The following is a 15,819-nucleotide window of genomic DNA, read 5'->3' as shown; positions in this document are numbered from 1 at the left end:
GAGCAAAAAGGACACTGATCAAAGTGTTACATTTCTAGTGTTGATTTAACACTGATGAGTGTAAAAAAGTTAACAATGTACTAAACTGGCCGGTGTTGATCAAATTTAACATGAAGAGGTACGCTTTGAGTGTTATAGTGACACTCACTCGTGTTCGTCTAGGGTGGCTACTATTAGAGTAAAAATGTGTTCACTCCATTCAGTGTGCATTTATTTTCTCTTCCCCCATGTAAATGGAAATTACATTTTGTAAAAGCACTTGGAATTTCACAAAAAACTCAAGCAAAGCTGTTTCAACATTAAAGTATGTTTATTATGACCAAACCATACGTCTCAGCCCTGGCTTAAGCTGCTATCAAGTGACAGTACAATGTAGTCAAAAGAATCCCTTGCTCCATACGACATGAGCAAATCAATAGGTTGCCTGGAAAATGATGACATTTACATTAAACAAATATGTTTCTCACAACCTAACCTTATCAGCCCTGGCTTAAACTGTTGTCAAGTGACAGTAGGGGACAATGTAGGCAACACCAACAAAAAAATGACTCCATATGAAAGGTTTGTGGTACATGATGTCATTTACATGAAATACCTCGCATGGTGCACTTCACTTCAAAACAACTTTAAATGCATGCAAATGATGATCAAAACATCAGGTTTCAAGAGCTGACCAAACCCAAAAACCATTCCTCTTTCAGAACAATAGCCTTCATTTGATAAAATACTGGCATTTCAATGACTACATCAGCACATATGACCAAATCAAGACGATATTCTGTACCTTGGTGCTTTACCCATTTAACTGACAAAACATTTGTGTGCACTGAGACATTCAACTTGGCAGCAATCTCATGGCCTTCTTTCACATCATTGAGCCTCAACATCTTTCCTGGACCTATAGCTAGTCTATCCTGGCTGAACGTTTCCCAATTATATGCCATGTAATTTTGGTGTTTCTTGGTCACGGTGACATTATCAAAACTCTTCAGTTGCTTTTTAATGAAATGATGGTCCCAATATTCCTTATACAACGAGGATAAATGTATCATGAAGGGGTGTTTCGGTAACAGATTTCTATCAGGAAACAGATACTTGAACAGCCTATGATGTTCAGCAATTAAGTGCTCCAGATAGATAGTTATGCCCTCTATTAGAATAGGACAAAACACAATATTTACAATTCGTAGTAGTAACAGAAGCAGCTGCCAGTATTTATCATCTTTCTATACCAGATCACCAAATATAAACGGCAAAGTATGGAGAAGACGCCAAGACTGAATAGCATTTAGATCCAAATCATTGCTCTCATCATCCAATTTGAGTGCAGGTGGACGATTCCTTCGCTCTGTGTAGCCATGTAGCCATAGTTAAATGAATGAACTCTACCGTACACATCTTTTGCAGTCACAAAGTTGGCTTGTATATAGTGTAACACAGGTTTTACTTAAAATTGTGCAACTCCTTCTAAAATGTCATGCATTATATCAACAGAAAGTAGTATTGAGGTACTTGAGAGAGTTCAGTAAGCAAGCATACTTCACACTGTACCCACGAGGTAGTGTTGGGTTGGACTGAATAGTTTGACAGCGGTCTGAGTGCATGTGTTTTGTCCGTAAAGTCACTCTTGGGTCATCCTCACAGAACACAGTTTGAAAATCCACTTTCTCAGTGAGGCAGAAAACGGCAACAATAACGAGCACTAAATGATTCCACAAAACCAAACAGACAATGTCAACCAAGATTATCTCCAGTTGCTTGGACAATACTGCCATGTATACGACCACTGAAGAAGGGAACTACAATACCCTCAGTCTCAAGCACTTTCAAATCGATTGGCTCAAGAATGGAATCAAATCTATAAGTTTTAAGGTCCTGGGTATGGAAGAGTGCACATAAGTTAATATTTTGGGGTAACATTTCTCAAAGTAAAGTACATACCTCCCAACTTGTGAATACCCCTTTTTTGATCCCAATGGATTAGCAGTCTCAAAGTCATCATAAAATAGTTGAATTTACGATGCATTTTTCTCTTTCGAAAAGAGAGGATGCCTCTTCATATATAGTCCATCTTCCAAATCAAAGTAAACACCGTCTCTAAAATTGTGCCCCGAGTTAAACATGCCACTTGTGTTTGGGTTCTTCAAAATTGATTGCAACGTCTGGAGAATTGGAACGTAAGAACATTTATCAGTTCTGACTATTTGATCATGAGTTCCAGTAATTGTGTTTCTTCTATTGTCAAATCTAACTGTCACGCCCTGACCTTAGAGAGCCTTTTTATGTCTCTATTTTGGTTTGGTCAGGGTGTGATTTGGATGGGCATTCTATGTTATTTATTTCTAGTTTTTTTTATTTCTTTGTTTCTGGCCGAGTGTAGCTGTCTATCGTTGTCTCTGATTGGGGATCATAATTAGGCAGCCCTTTTCCCTCCTTCTGTGTGGGATCTTGTTCTTTGTTTGTGTGCAGGTAGTTTGCACAACGAAGCTGTTCGGTCGGTGTATTCTTTATTGTTTTGTCTTTTCTTAAGTTTCACTTCGTTAATAAATTATGTGGAACACAAAGAACGCTGCGCCTTGGTCTCATCCTTCTGACGACACCCGTTACACTAACACCAAGGACTTTCTCAACTGGTTGAAATGTTCCCCATTTTTGTATGAAATAAGCAGTTCGTTTTGATCCCAAATTCAACAATATGAAAGGATTTTCAATATCTTGAAAAGAATGTTAGATTTTTCTGACAGTTCCTGCATCTTTTGAAGATATACATGTACGAGCGGTCGATTTAGCGTGACCCTGTATCTCTTGAACTGCTTCTTCCATGGAAGATACACAACTATTTACATTCATCTGACCTATACCTGCAGCCTGCAGCAATAGCAGACGCACACGGAAGTGTGTCCTTGTTAAATATTGGTACAACATCGTTACAACTAGAATTTGAAGGAAAATCAGTATTACTTGGCTGATTACCAACAGCTGTATTAGCATCCAAGTTAGCGTTTAACAAAATTTGACCGTCTCCGGAATGTGCCCTGTTCAAATGCTTCCTAAAGCCTGAAAATGTACCAAATACACAAGAACAATCTGCTTGACCACATTTTAGTCTAAGAGTTCTACCAGGACACATTCCGTGCATCAACTTGAGATGCCTCACGAGCAAGTTGATACTTCCATGACTAGCATGGCAAAGAAAACATATCATCATCAGCATTAGTGCAGGAGTTTAGCTCTGAGCTCAGCAACCCTTGGAGTCTCCTTAACCTTCTCAATGTCTATGTTGCACACAGTTGTCTGTATGAAGGTGTACATGTTGCACAGCATTGTATTGTAAGCAGTACCAAAAGCTAGGTGAGTCTTGAAAAGCTCATTGATGGCACCAAGAGCGCTCGCTTCTCCAGGATGATGAGGTAAGCATGGATGCTGCTCTTCCTGGTCCCAACTGCAAGAAGATAAGGTTGGCGGCTCTGGTCAATCGCATCAAGGTGCTCCTGGATACTGGTTCCTGCCTGAAGATGACAAAAACTAACACCATCATTAATTCCTCATAACGGCTGCAGCACTGTCCATAAATAAGAATGGCAATACAAACCTTTTAGAATATCGCAAGATGTTGTTCAGCTTGGGATGCAAACATCTTGTCTTGTTTTTTGCAGCCTTAGGATGATGGAGGAATCAAATGGGGCCGTAGAAGGACGGAGGAAAGGTCACCGTCCCATCCTAAACAAAGAAGAGATCCTGATTAAAATGGTCAATTCCACCATCAGTGACATTAACATTTCAGAGTTATTTGAATTATAAATGATACATTATGATAATCTAACCGTCAGCATTCGCATCAGCTCCCTCATCAACTGCAGATTCTGCCATCTGGATCAGCTCCTGAAGTTCAGCTCCCTGAGTGGCCTTGCTTCGGGTATTGCTTAGCGTGATGATCTTTTGCTTGAATGTAGTTGGCCACCTCTCCAAAAACTTGGCTGACGTTCCGTCTCCAAACAGCAGCACAAAATCCTGTTCAATCTGAAAAAAATTAGACAAAGACCAAAACATTAGTTGTGTGCAAGTCAATTTCTTTCTCACAAAACATTCAACATGAATCTCCAAAACAGAGTTTGAGTATATCACCAGCCTACACATTAATTGAACTACTATTACGGAAGTGTTGTTTTCGTTTAAATTTACTGGCCAACCTCAATTGGCATCTAGAGATTAAACACCATTTATTAAAACTGTTCTTTAACAAAATTCTTACCAAGCCCTTCACATCCAGAAAGCGTGGAAATTTGGTTTGGACGGTGGACCATTTACTCGGGTCGTGGGTCATCTTCTTCCTGTACTGAAAGGTCAATTTCATCTTCTCTTTGACTGTTTCTTCATCAGAACAATGCTTCAAGTAGAGAAAAGGCCTCAGGGCACTGGTCTTCAATCAGGGTAACCAAAGTGGATGGCCTGGACTCCCTCTCAGCAGTTGGCCCTCCAGAGTATAGTTGAGTGGGCCGTTTCTAAGATGAAGCCAAATTCCTCTGAGCGGTTTTGATTCTATACGAGAGGTACCCTTCTCCACTAGTAGGGTCGTAAAAATGTTCTTAAGGAAATAAAAATGGTTACTAATCTTGAAAGGAAAAAATTATAACCAAGTCCCATTTTCTCAGATACCATACCAGACCTATTAAATGCAGATGCCCTTCATAAGTTGTAAGGTATACTTACAGTGGCAAGAAAAAGTATGTGAACCCTTTACGCTTTCTGGAGTGGCGTAGTCAGAGTCCTGACCTCAACACGATTGAGATGCTGTGGCATGACCTCAAAAGAGCAGTTCACACCAGACATCCCAAGAATATTGCTGAACTGAAACAGTTTTCTGAAGAGGAATATATTCCTCCTGACCGTTGTGCAGGTCTGATCCACAACTACAGAGGTTGGTTGAGGTTATTGCTGCCAAAGGAGGGTCAACCAGTTATAAATCAACAGTTCACATACTTTTCCCACCCTATACTGTGAATGTTTACACGGTGTGTCCAATAAAGACATGAAAACGTATCCTTGTTTGTGTTATTAGTTTAAGCAGACTGTGTTTGTATATTGTTGTGACCTAGATGAAGATCAGATTGAATTTTATGACCACTTTGTGCAGAAATCCAGGTATTTTCAAAGGGTTCACATACTTTTTCTTGCCAATGTACATATCCATTTGTGGTGTAGGGATCCTTCAGGTATGGGAATAAGGAGACGATGCCTTCTGCAAACGTTTCTCGCACTCCGCACGGTGGTGATGTCCTGACAAGAATATAATGTTATGTTTAGGCGGCAATCAGAATCTCCGCATCCACATTGGTCCCCAGTCAGCTAAATATCAGGATTGATTTTTGAAGCAGTATCATGCCCATCGAGTTTGATACAAGATAAATATTCTACCAATAGAAGAGGATGGTCAGCAGTAGCCTAACCAATTTTGTGACTGCGATACTGATACAGAAGTCATTTTTAACATTCAGCAGATATGGGAGCAAGTAATGCTCAACCATTTTCATTATGAATATTTCCTTTAAACTTACCCGTGAGTCTCTGTCATCGCCGAAACAAGAATGTTGATCATCTTTCGTTTGGTGCAGTCAGTCAGGCTTTTAGTTTTGGAGTATTCTTTGATGACAACCTCTCCACCAGGTTCTCTTCAGTATGCTCTCTATTAGCTGTAAAAAAATACATCTGGAAAAATCTATTTGATGGCAAGTGAATTGAAGAATGAATGACCCACAAGTTGAAAATTCTGTTAAAATTTGGCTAAATAAACAACTGACCTTAAATCAGATTAGTCCTTAATATATAGTAAGCTGGTGAAATAAAGAGAACAAACTAGCATGAGGCTAAAAAAGCTCGGTGCTGAAATGAGACACGCGCCCCTGTCCTGTACAGACTAACTGCACAGGACAGGGGCGAGCTAGTTCCCTAGCATGCTAGCTATCTAGCAAATACGTGCAAAAAGTGAAACGCAAGTAACTCTAAAATTAGCTGCACACACACAATCAAAACTGTTAGGTGTTTTATGTTACACTGTAGTCTGACAACCAAGTATCAAGTATTTAAATGAAATTAAATAGCTAAATAATATCAGTGGAATAATTGTTTAAAACTCTCCTTTGCGTGGAACAAATTAGGATTTTGTTGATCCAACAATGGCGTCGAGAAAAGAGGAAATTTGAACACAGAAACTGAATTTATGGGCGGGGTTGTGAGGATGTTTACACTTACCGAGTAAAAGTCTACACTAATAGAGTAAAATGTTATACCTTAGCAATTAACACCAGTTACTAGCACTGACACTAGGGGTCATTTGGCACTGCCAGTTGCTAAAACAACTCTATGGGAGTCCATCACTTTAGACACAGTGAATGTAACACTGGAGGTTTTACTGTGTATTCAGAACCCTTGACTTTTTCCAAGTTTTGTTACGTTACTGTAACGGCTTTCGTCCTCTTCGTCTGAGGAGGAGTAGGAAACATCGGACCAATGTGCAGCGTGGTACGTATCCATAATAACTTTTAATGAGAATGAATACAAAATACAAAAAGAACAAGAGAATCAAAATGAAAACCGACACAGTCCCGAATGGTGCAAACACTGAAACGGAAAACAACTACCCACAACCCATAGTGGGAAAACAGGCTACCTAAGTAGGATTCTCAATCAGAGACAACGATCGACACCTGCCTCTGATGGAGAACCATACTAGGCCAAACACATAGAAATATAACGTACAGAACAAAACATAGAAAAACAACATAGAATGCCCACCCCAACTCACGCCCTGACCAACCTAAAATAAAGACATAAAAAAGGAACTAAGGTCAGAACGTGACAGTTACAGCCTTATTCTAAAATTGATTAAATCCCCCCCCCCCCATCAATCTACACACAATACCCCATAATGACAAAGCAAAATATGTTTTATTTATGCACATTTATTAAAATAAGAAAATGGAAATATGACATTTACGTAAGTATTCAGACCCTTTACTCAGTACTTTGTTGAAGCACCTTTGGCAGCGATTACAGCCTCGAGTAGTGCCAAGTGTTAAGGCCTTGGCACACCTATATTTGGAGAGTTACTCCTATTGTTCTGTGCAGATCCTCTCAAGCTCTATCAGGATGGATGGGGAGCATTGCTGCACAGCTCTTTTCAGGTCTCTCCAGAGATGTTTGATTGGGTTCAAGTCCGGGCTCTAGCTGGGCCACTCAAGAACATTCAGAGACTTGTCCCGAAGCCATTTATGTCTTGGCTGTATGCTTAGGTCGTTGTGCTGTTGGAAGGTGAATCTTCGTCCGAGTCTAAGGTCCTGAGTGCTCCGGAACAGTTTTCATCAAGGATAACTCTGTACTTTGCTCCGTTCATCTTTCCTTCGATGCTGACTAGTTTCCAGGTCCCTGCATGCTTCACCTTAGGGATGGTGCCAGGTTTCCTCCAGACCTGACGCCAGGCCAAATAATTCAATCTTGATCTCAAACTCCAAGTTGGCTGTCATGTGCCTTTTACTGAGGAGTGGCTTCTGTCTGGCCACTCTAACATAAAAGCCTGTTTGGTGGAGTACTGCAGAGATGGTTGTCTTTCTGGAAGGTTCTCCCATCTCCAAAGAGGACCTCTGAAGCTCTGTCAGAGTGACCATCAGGTTCTTGGTCACCTCCCTGACCAAGGCCCTTCTCCCCCGATTGCTCTGTTTGGCCGGGCGGCCAGCTCTAGGAAGAGTTTTGGTTGTTCCAAACTTTTTCCATTTAAGAATGATGGAGGCCACTGTGTTCTTGGGGACTGCTGCAGACATTTTTTGGTAGCCTTCCCCAGATCTGTGCCTCCACACAATCCTGTCTCGACGCTCTACGGACAGTTCCTTTGACCTCATGGCTTGGTTTTTGCTCTGAAATGCACTGTCAACTTTGGGACCTTATATAGACAGGTGTGTGCCTTTCCAAATAATTTCCAATCAATTGAATTTACTACAGGTGTACTCCAAACTCAAGGATGATCAATGGAAACAGGATGCACCTGAGCTCAATTTCGAATACTTATGAATAAGGTATTTCGGTTTTTTATTTTGAATACATTTGCAAAAATGTCTAAAAACCTGTTTCCACTTTGTCAATATGGAGTATTGTGTGTAGATTGACGAGGATTAATTTTTATTTAATCAATTTTAGAATAACGCAGTAACATAAAAAAATGTGGAAAAAGGGAAGGGGTCTCAATACTTTCCGAATGCACTGTAGTGGACTACTTTCTTACTTTTTTTTTTATAGTGCACTACTTTTGACCAAAGCCTTATGGGCCTATGGTCAAAATGTGTGCACTAAATAGGGAATAGGGTGCCATTTGGGTTAAAGTTATAGTCAGCTGACTCCCTGGATCCCACGCCGGGACTGTGCCCGGTATAATCTCAATAGGCAGATCCCAATGTCTCCCACTTCCAGGGAATTTAGACCCATAAACTACACCTCCTTGAAGTCCCTGTTTGTTCTTGGTTAAATCCCAAATAGCACCCTATTCCCTACATAGTGTGCTATGTTTGACCTATGGGCCCTGGTCAAAAGTAGGTTACTACAGTATATAGGGAATAGGGTGCCATTTGGGATGCAGGCTTGGAGTTAAGAAAATAGGCTTTGGATTGATTATAAATGGTATCATGGCTGTCTTGTTATTCATATAATGAAGAGAGAGATATTGATCTTCTGGATTCAAATTTGAAGTTCTGTTTTCATAATTTCTCTGTTGTTATAATTATGTTTTCTGCACAAATACTAAGGATTATTGTCCCCCACAATGGAATTGGTGAGGGTACTGTAGATCTGTTTCTGTCCATTAGTATGTTGGTACATAATTGTGTTCGTAAGCTATTCACACGCGTTCTCAGACAGCACTGGCCCGATTCTGATGAAACTTGAGTGAATGATGTGTCTTGCCATAGAGATCCGGCATGAACAAAATCCCACTGATTGGCCCAAGGAGGGTGCTGTAGTAATGACCTAAAATCTGTTAATCACACGCAATATCTAATTTGGGCATCATTCGTGAGAGATAACATGTTTATGTAACGTCCTGACCAGAGTTCTTATGTGTTTTGCTTGTTTAGTGTTGGTCAGGACGTGAGCTGGGTGGGAATTCTATGTTGTGTGTCTAGTTAGTCTGTTTCTGTGTCCAGCCTAATATGGTTCTCAATCAGAGACAGCTGTCAATCGTTGTCCCAGATTGAGAATCATATATAGGTGGCTTGTTTTGTGTTGGGGATTGTGGGTGGTTGTTTCCTGTCTCTGTGTTTGTGTTCTGCACCAGATAGGACTGTCTCGGTTTTCACTTTTGTTATTTGTTAATGTTCACCGTTTATCGTCTTATTAAACATGTTGAACAATAACAGCGCTGCATTTTGGTCCTCTCCTTCATCCCAGGAAGAAAGCCGTTACAGTTTACTGTTGCCTTGTTTATTATTTACTTTGTTTTTCCCTTTGGGTATTTTTGTTTGAAAATAGAATTGAGGTCTAGTGTATCTATTTACTTTTGTTATATACAGTTAGTTAGCAGGGTATGAAGATGTATGCCTTTCAGATGGGAAACCAATTATTTAGCCAATCTCAGACACCAGGCAAACAAAGCATTTTATTAAAATACTTATTTCTTAAGAAAATGTGATGTGACTTTTTGCTCTGAATTAAATTGATTATTTACCTTTTTGTGGGCTGTTGTTGCTAATTGCCAATTTGATGGTTCTCAGGTCCCATTATTAGTCACATTAGGTCACATTAACTTCCACTGAGGGCAACCATAAGGAGGCACACACACACACACATATACTCACACAGGAGGGCATGCACGCAGTCACTGAGCGCGCACACAGATGCACGTACATACACAAATGTGCACTCACAAACACATACACACACACTAGACCTTGGCTTAATTAGCGCGAGCGACTAAAATCAACCTTCAGAGCGTTTGAAGAAAGTGTATGTATTTCTCAATGTGAACTTGTATTCCTGCCTCCCACTCTTCAGAAAGGGGCTGTGTAGCATCTGCAGTATGGCTATTGTCACTGTCAGCCAGAAGATAGGAAGCAAGGGCATGGTAGAGGAGCAACAGGAGAGGATGGAGGGAGGAGAAGGAGAAGAAGGAGGAGAGGAGGAGAGGCAGCCAAGAGACTCACCTTCTGAAGCAAACCCCCACGTTAATTACACAAATAAAAAAATAATTTCCATGATTTGTTTGTTTTTCCAATTTTTCCTCCTTTTTTCACCCCCTCCCACCTTTTTGCTTTTCAAGGATTTGTTTATTTATTTATTTGTTTGTTTGTGTATTTATTCCCCCCCTCCTCTCAGGGACTTTTTCCACCATATGGTTGCAGATCAAATAATGTCAAACATTTTGCCCTTGCAAGTTTTTGCAATTTGCAGTTTCCAAACGTGCGACCTGTTGAAAGCAGGAGTGATAATGGACATGCTCTACCCCCCGCCGTCCAAGTCCCACCATATCTCCCTTCAATTAATGCTACAGCGGGAGTTTCATGTAATAACACTTGCGCTCGTGAGTTATCCGCGTGAGAGGTAGAGGTAGAGAGAGAGAGAAAGAAAGAGAGAGAGATGGGAAGGATGTAGAGGAGAGGGTAACGGAGAGAAAAAACACAAAAAACAATTACAAATCCTCAAATGTGGTAGGAAGTAGTGGCAGGCCCTGTGTTGCATGTCCATGTGAATGTTGCATGTCAGCTAAATGGGGCAGAGAGGAGCGGGTGGGATTGGCTGCGGCGTAGGTGCATGACAAGCTTGTCTATCATTGTTGCCGGGCGAAATCAAACCTCTGCCAGCGGGACAGTGGAAGCGTTAACAGCTTTAATTATCCATCGACATGGCGATCACTTTTGGCCTGTCATGGATGGCTGGCGGAGGACCTTCCTCTTGTTGGTGTTTTTAATCAGATTGGGCTGTCACTATGTAGACAGGCAGACAGAGGCCTGGCCAGGAGCCAGGAGTGTGAGTGTGTCCAGGCTGATACCTTAAGATAGACTGTGATATTGGACGCTTGAAAAGGTCCCCACAACATTGTTGTTTGTCAACAAGTTTATCACAGCATGTTTATCACAAAAAAAATCTAAAATAATACCCAGCACTGGGATTGAACCTGTCAAGCTCAGCGCTGGAGCAAACTGTTTAGACCAATGCATCATCACTGTTCACATTGCTAAATAAGCCGCGAGTATACTTGATGATAATTGATGGTAATAGTTCATTGTTTGTTGTAATTTTGTTTTAAACCTTTCCCTAACCATAGCCCTAACCTTAACTACTTTGAATGAATGAACAAAGCTTAACCTTTCTATTGTAACACCTGTAACTTGGGCTGTTGCAGTGAGCATATTACCACCACACTGGCAATCATGAGTCATTCCACATGACTGTCGAGTCACGTTAATCTGCTCTTATGCACTCAGGACATGCATTGGTAGTAAGTACCCAAATCACCATTAGGTCGCTAATGGCCTTGTACTCAGGGCTCTAACCATGCCGAAATTAGTGCGAATGCAATAAAAAATCACATCAAACACTTATCATCAAAACAGCATCATGCTTTTACAACTCACCTCACTGTGATGATCAATTTGAACTAAGAAGTTCAAAAGCAGGTTGAAACTGAGTGGTGAACATGGTCATTGTCGATGTTGTTTCAAAGCCTAACACAACGAAATGGACAATATCTTCTAAAGTGATGATTAGTTCAAACACCCACATGCATATTAGGCCCTATGAATATGCATATGATTGTGTTGTTATACAATACATAGCCTACAGCATGTTTATGCATGGCAGAAAAAAACATTTGAAAAAAGGTATTGTCTTTGGTACGTAATTGGTCTATTCTCCAGAACTAAACACATTTGGGTAATCGTCTTTGAGTGTGGACTGTATTATTATGCATACTGGATGGACTGATTTACCTTATGCTCCAACATTTCTATCAAGGAGTCTGGGAGAGAATGTATAGCCCTAGGCGATGCTCTTGGATTGTGCAGGGAGGCTTACAATTAGCTTACAATTATAGTGAATTTGTCTTTGATTTTGAATAACCTAGTAATATGGAATTGTTTTTTATTTTCATAATTAATAGGCTGACAAATTAGCTACAGAATATCTCTCCACCTTGCGTTTCCATCTCCTCCTCCCTCTCCTTTATTCCTCTCTCAAACGCGCTGTCAACAGTTTAGTGAAATAATGTATGCTTTGTTGCGAAAACATGTTCCTATCGATGTTCCCGAACACATTTCCCTTTGTTTCCCAAATGAAGCACTGGGTGGCTGCAGGAACAGGGTTTGAGAGCCCATGGCATACAGATTTTGGCCGGAATATCACCTGTCACACAGAGAGAGAAGCTGCATGCTCCTCAAACAGTGGTTGATGTGTAGAGTGAAATAAGTGTTGTTATATTTCTTTCCCAGCTGCTCATGTTAGGTACAGCTCTGCTATAAAACCCAAGTAGCCTATCCAGCGTCATTAAAAAAACGGACCGGCGGGAAAGCGCGGCCTCCATTCGCTATTCCAGTGCATGTGGATGACGTTTTTTTGGTTAACTTTAGTTAGTTATGACAATCGATTTGTACTACTAGTACTATATGCATTGGGATTACGGTTCATTGTTTAGCTAGCTAGCTAGCTACATGTCTAACCAAAAGTCTCCACTTCACCAGATGATTACATCAAGTTAGCCAGGTGTGTCTGACGGTGATTACGACCATCTATTGTATAGTCATGCTAAAATATTTGTATCTGGAATTTGTCATTCAGCATCAGTAGAACATGCCACAAGTCATACAAGGAGAATGGTCTAATGTCTCCCATCAAAAAGAGATGGCCCGAGCAAGCACAGGTTACACCTGAAGCATGAGGATTTGCAGCAAGTTGTAAACTTCATCAACAACTACGCAGAGGACAATGCAATAGTCTCATTGTCTCAAGTCGGCCCAGCCTGCCCCGGGACATCTTCCTGCAGGTTTGAGAGAAGCCTCGGATCTCTCAGACATTCCAGCGGAGTACCTAGACCTCCGAGAGGTCTTCAACACGGCCCGCGCTACTTCTCTCCCTCCGAATCTACCCAACGACAGCGCCATTGACCCTCTCCTGGGCACCACACCCCCTCGGGGGCGCCTTTACTCCCTGTCAGGTCCAGCGAGCAAAGCTATGGAGGAGTACAACGAGAACTCGCTCGTTGCAGGAAATATTCGCCCATCGGTCTCCCCTGCCGGGATAGGTTTCTTCTTTGTGGAGAAGTAGGACAAAACCCTGTGCCCATGTATCGACTACAGGGGCCTTAATGACATCACTTTAAAAAAACGTTACCCTCTACCACTCATCTTTTCAGCTTTTTAACCTCTTCAGGGAGCAAACATCTTCTCTAAGTTGGACCACTGGAACACCTATCATCTGGCTCGGATATGGGAAGGAGATGAGTGGAAGACTGCCTTTAACACGGATAGCAGGCATTATGAGTACTTAGTAAAGCCATTTGGGCAGACCAAAGCTCCCACTGTGTTCCAGGCCCCGGTCAACGATGTGCTCCGGGACATACTGAACCGGTTCGTTTTTGTCTACCTCGACGACCTCCTGGTCTTTTCCCGGTCAGCTCAAGAATACGTCCTCCAAGTCCTTCAGCGTCTCCTGCTTGCCTGCCATCCGGGTTCCCGTCGGACCCTGGCTTTTGAGCGACAACCCTTTTGGTGGCCTACCATGGTTCCACATTCGTCGCCAAATGCACGGTCTGCGCACAGAACCTCTGCCTGTCCCTCACCGTCCCTGGTCTCACATCTCCCTGGACTTTGTCAAGGGTCTGTCCTCCAGGTTCCACCCCCAGTTCAATGGCCAGTCGGAGCGAGACAACTAGGACCTAGAGACTACTCTGCGCTGCCTGTTCTCCGCCAACCCCACCATCTGGAGCCAGCAGCTTGTGTGGGTCGAATATGCCCGCAACACTCTTCCCTGCTCTGCCACGGGCCTATCACATTTTGAGTGTTCACTGAGGTATCAGCCCCCGCTCTTCCCTGAGCAATAATAAAAGGTTGGCATACCTTCGGCCCAGATGTTTGCCCACCACTGTCGTTGTACCTGGAGGAGAGCCCAGTCGGCCCTCCTCAAGACCACCTCAAGGTATCGATGACAAGCGGATCGCCACCGGACTCCGGCTCCCTGGTATCGTCTCGGGCAGAAGGTACGGCTGTCCACCGGGGATCTCCCCCTCCGGGTGGAATCTCGCAAACTCTCCTCGCAGTTTATTGTCCCTTTTTACATCTCCAAAGTCATTAGCCTCTCTGCTGTTTGTCTTCTGTTGCCCCGTACCCTCCGTATACATCCCAAAATTAATGTGTCCAGAGTTAAACCCATGTCTCACAGCTCTTTGCTCCTGTCTGTCTCTTGCTCCTGTTTCCTAGTCCTAGACAAATCTGGGTCATACCTGAAATGTGATAGGTTTATACTACGGGTGTGTTCGTAATTTCAATCCTGGAGTGCCAGTGTGTTTTTGGCGTTCGTAAACTCATTGCGTTGCCAGATTGTCTGTTCATAAATTCAGAGCATTTCGCTCTCGGAGCATTCAGAGCTCACACTGGACGCTCTGGCCTAGGAGTAGGGTTGATCCGAGCGTTCTGACCTAACAACAGCAGTCATGCACCCAAGCTAACTGGCTAACGTTGGCTAGCTGGCTAGCTACTTCCAGACACAAATGAGAGATCACCTCATTCTGATCAGTTTACTTGCCCTAGCAGAGCTGGTTAGGCTGTTTTTATGTTATACAGACCATTGGTGACTGTAACTGTGCTGCTGGCAACAATTTTATTCATATTTTTTGCCAACGTTTACTGACACTGGCCATATTCAACAGGTGTTGAGCGTTCGTAAATTTATCAGTTATTCTGTGAATTTACCAGCTAAGTCTATCAACAGATGTCGCAGTGACATCGTGAACATTCTATTGAAATGGTTACTTGCAAAGTGGAATCTTCTGCTTAGAAATGTAGCTAACTAGCTAGACAATGAACCAGAATCCCAACTCATAACGTTACTACCCTGCATGAATCTGCAGGTAGCTAACCAACCAGGTTCAATGTTAGCTAGCTACTGTAACATTAGGCTATAACTAGCAATGCAAATGGCTCTCAGATGCAAATAATATTACTACACAGATCATACACGTAACGTTAGCTAGCGAGCCAGCCAGCTAATGTTAGCTAGCTAGCTAACAGTACACTAACTTGAAATTAAACTGACTTTCTGAAAACATTTGAAATGTGCAATATCTGAAAATGTAGCTAGCTAGACTATCTTACCTGTATACATGGTTGGACGCTCTCCCTCTTTTTCACGGATGCCATGGTTGCCCCTCATTTGAAGATGTAGTCCGGAGACAGGTGTTTTATACAACAGCCTTCTATGTTTTCTTTTCGACTCTGTCTGCATATTTGCAATCAAAGGCCAGAATTGTCTTGATCTCCATAGCTATCATACACATATCCACTTATTTCAAAACTCGGTCCTCCAGAAACTGGAGAGCAACACTTTTGCAGTTCTACTATGTGATAACTTTTTAAAAGGTTGCCTTATAAAGGATTACCAACACATACTGACCAGCTCATGTTATAGACAAAAGTGTGCTACATGGCAGACCAATCCGAAATCATCTCTCGGCATGTCCAGTCCACTCATTATCTCAGCCTATCATGGCTAGCTGGAGGGTTGCTTTTTTCCCCCTTTTTTATTCATATTTACAGATGGCATACACATTTGTTATTAAGGCACAAGAATGTT

The 15,819-nt window shown here is 42.0% G+C and overlaps 1 long non-coding RNA gene across 4 annotated transcripts; it reads right to left on the bottom strand.

The window, feature by feature from the left end:
* Positions 1 to 1,913: 1,913 nt before the first annotated feature.
* LOC129821415 (uncharacterized) lies at positions 1,914 to 6,881 on the bottom strand. Of its 4 annotated transcripts, none has more exons than XR_008754311.1 (6): positions 5,556 to 6,881; positions 5,166 to 5,277; positions 4,253 to 4,935; positions 3,825 to 4,020; positions 3,593 to 3,720; positions 1,914 to 3,509 (listed from the first exon to the last, which is right to left on the bottom strand). It is a non-coding gene; the product is annotated as an uncharacterized LOC129821415 (long non-coding RNA). The 4 variants fall into 4 exon arrangements; XR_008754312.1 differs by having other exon boundaries at positions 4,253 to 4,502; XR_008754313.1 differs by having other exon boundaries at positions 4,253 to 5,277; positions 5,556 to 5,690; positions 5,799 to 6,881.
* Between the last annotated feature and the right edge of the window lie 8,938 nt (positions 6,882 to 15,819).

The sequence above is a fragment of the Salvelinus fontinalis genome, chromosome 23, assembly GCF_029448725.1.
Source record: "Salvelinus fontinalis isolate EN_2023a chromosome 23, ASM2944872v1, whole genome shotgun sequence".
Classification (NCBI taxonomy): domain Eukaryota; kingdom Metazoa; phylum Chordata; class Actinopteri; order Salmoniformes; family Salmonidae; genus Salvelinus; species Salvelinus fontinalis.
Note: the sequence above shows the minus strand (reverse complement) of the source record. Positions and strands in the feature narration are given on the sequence as shown.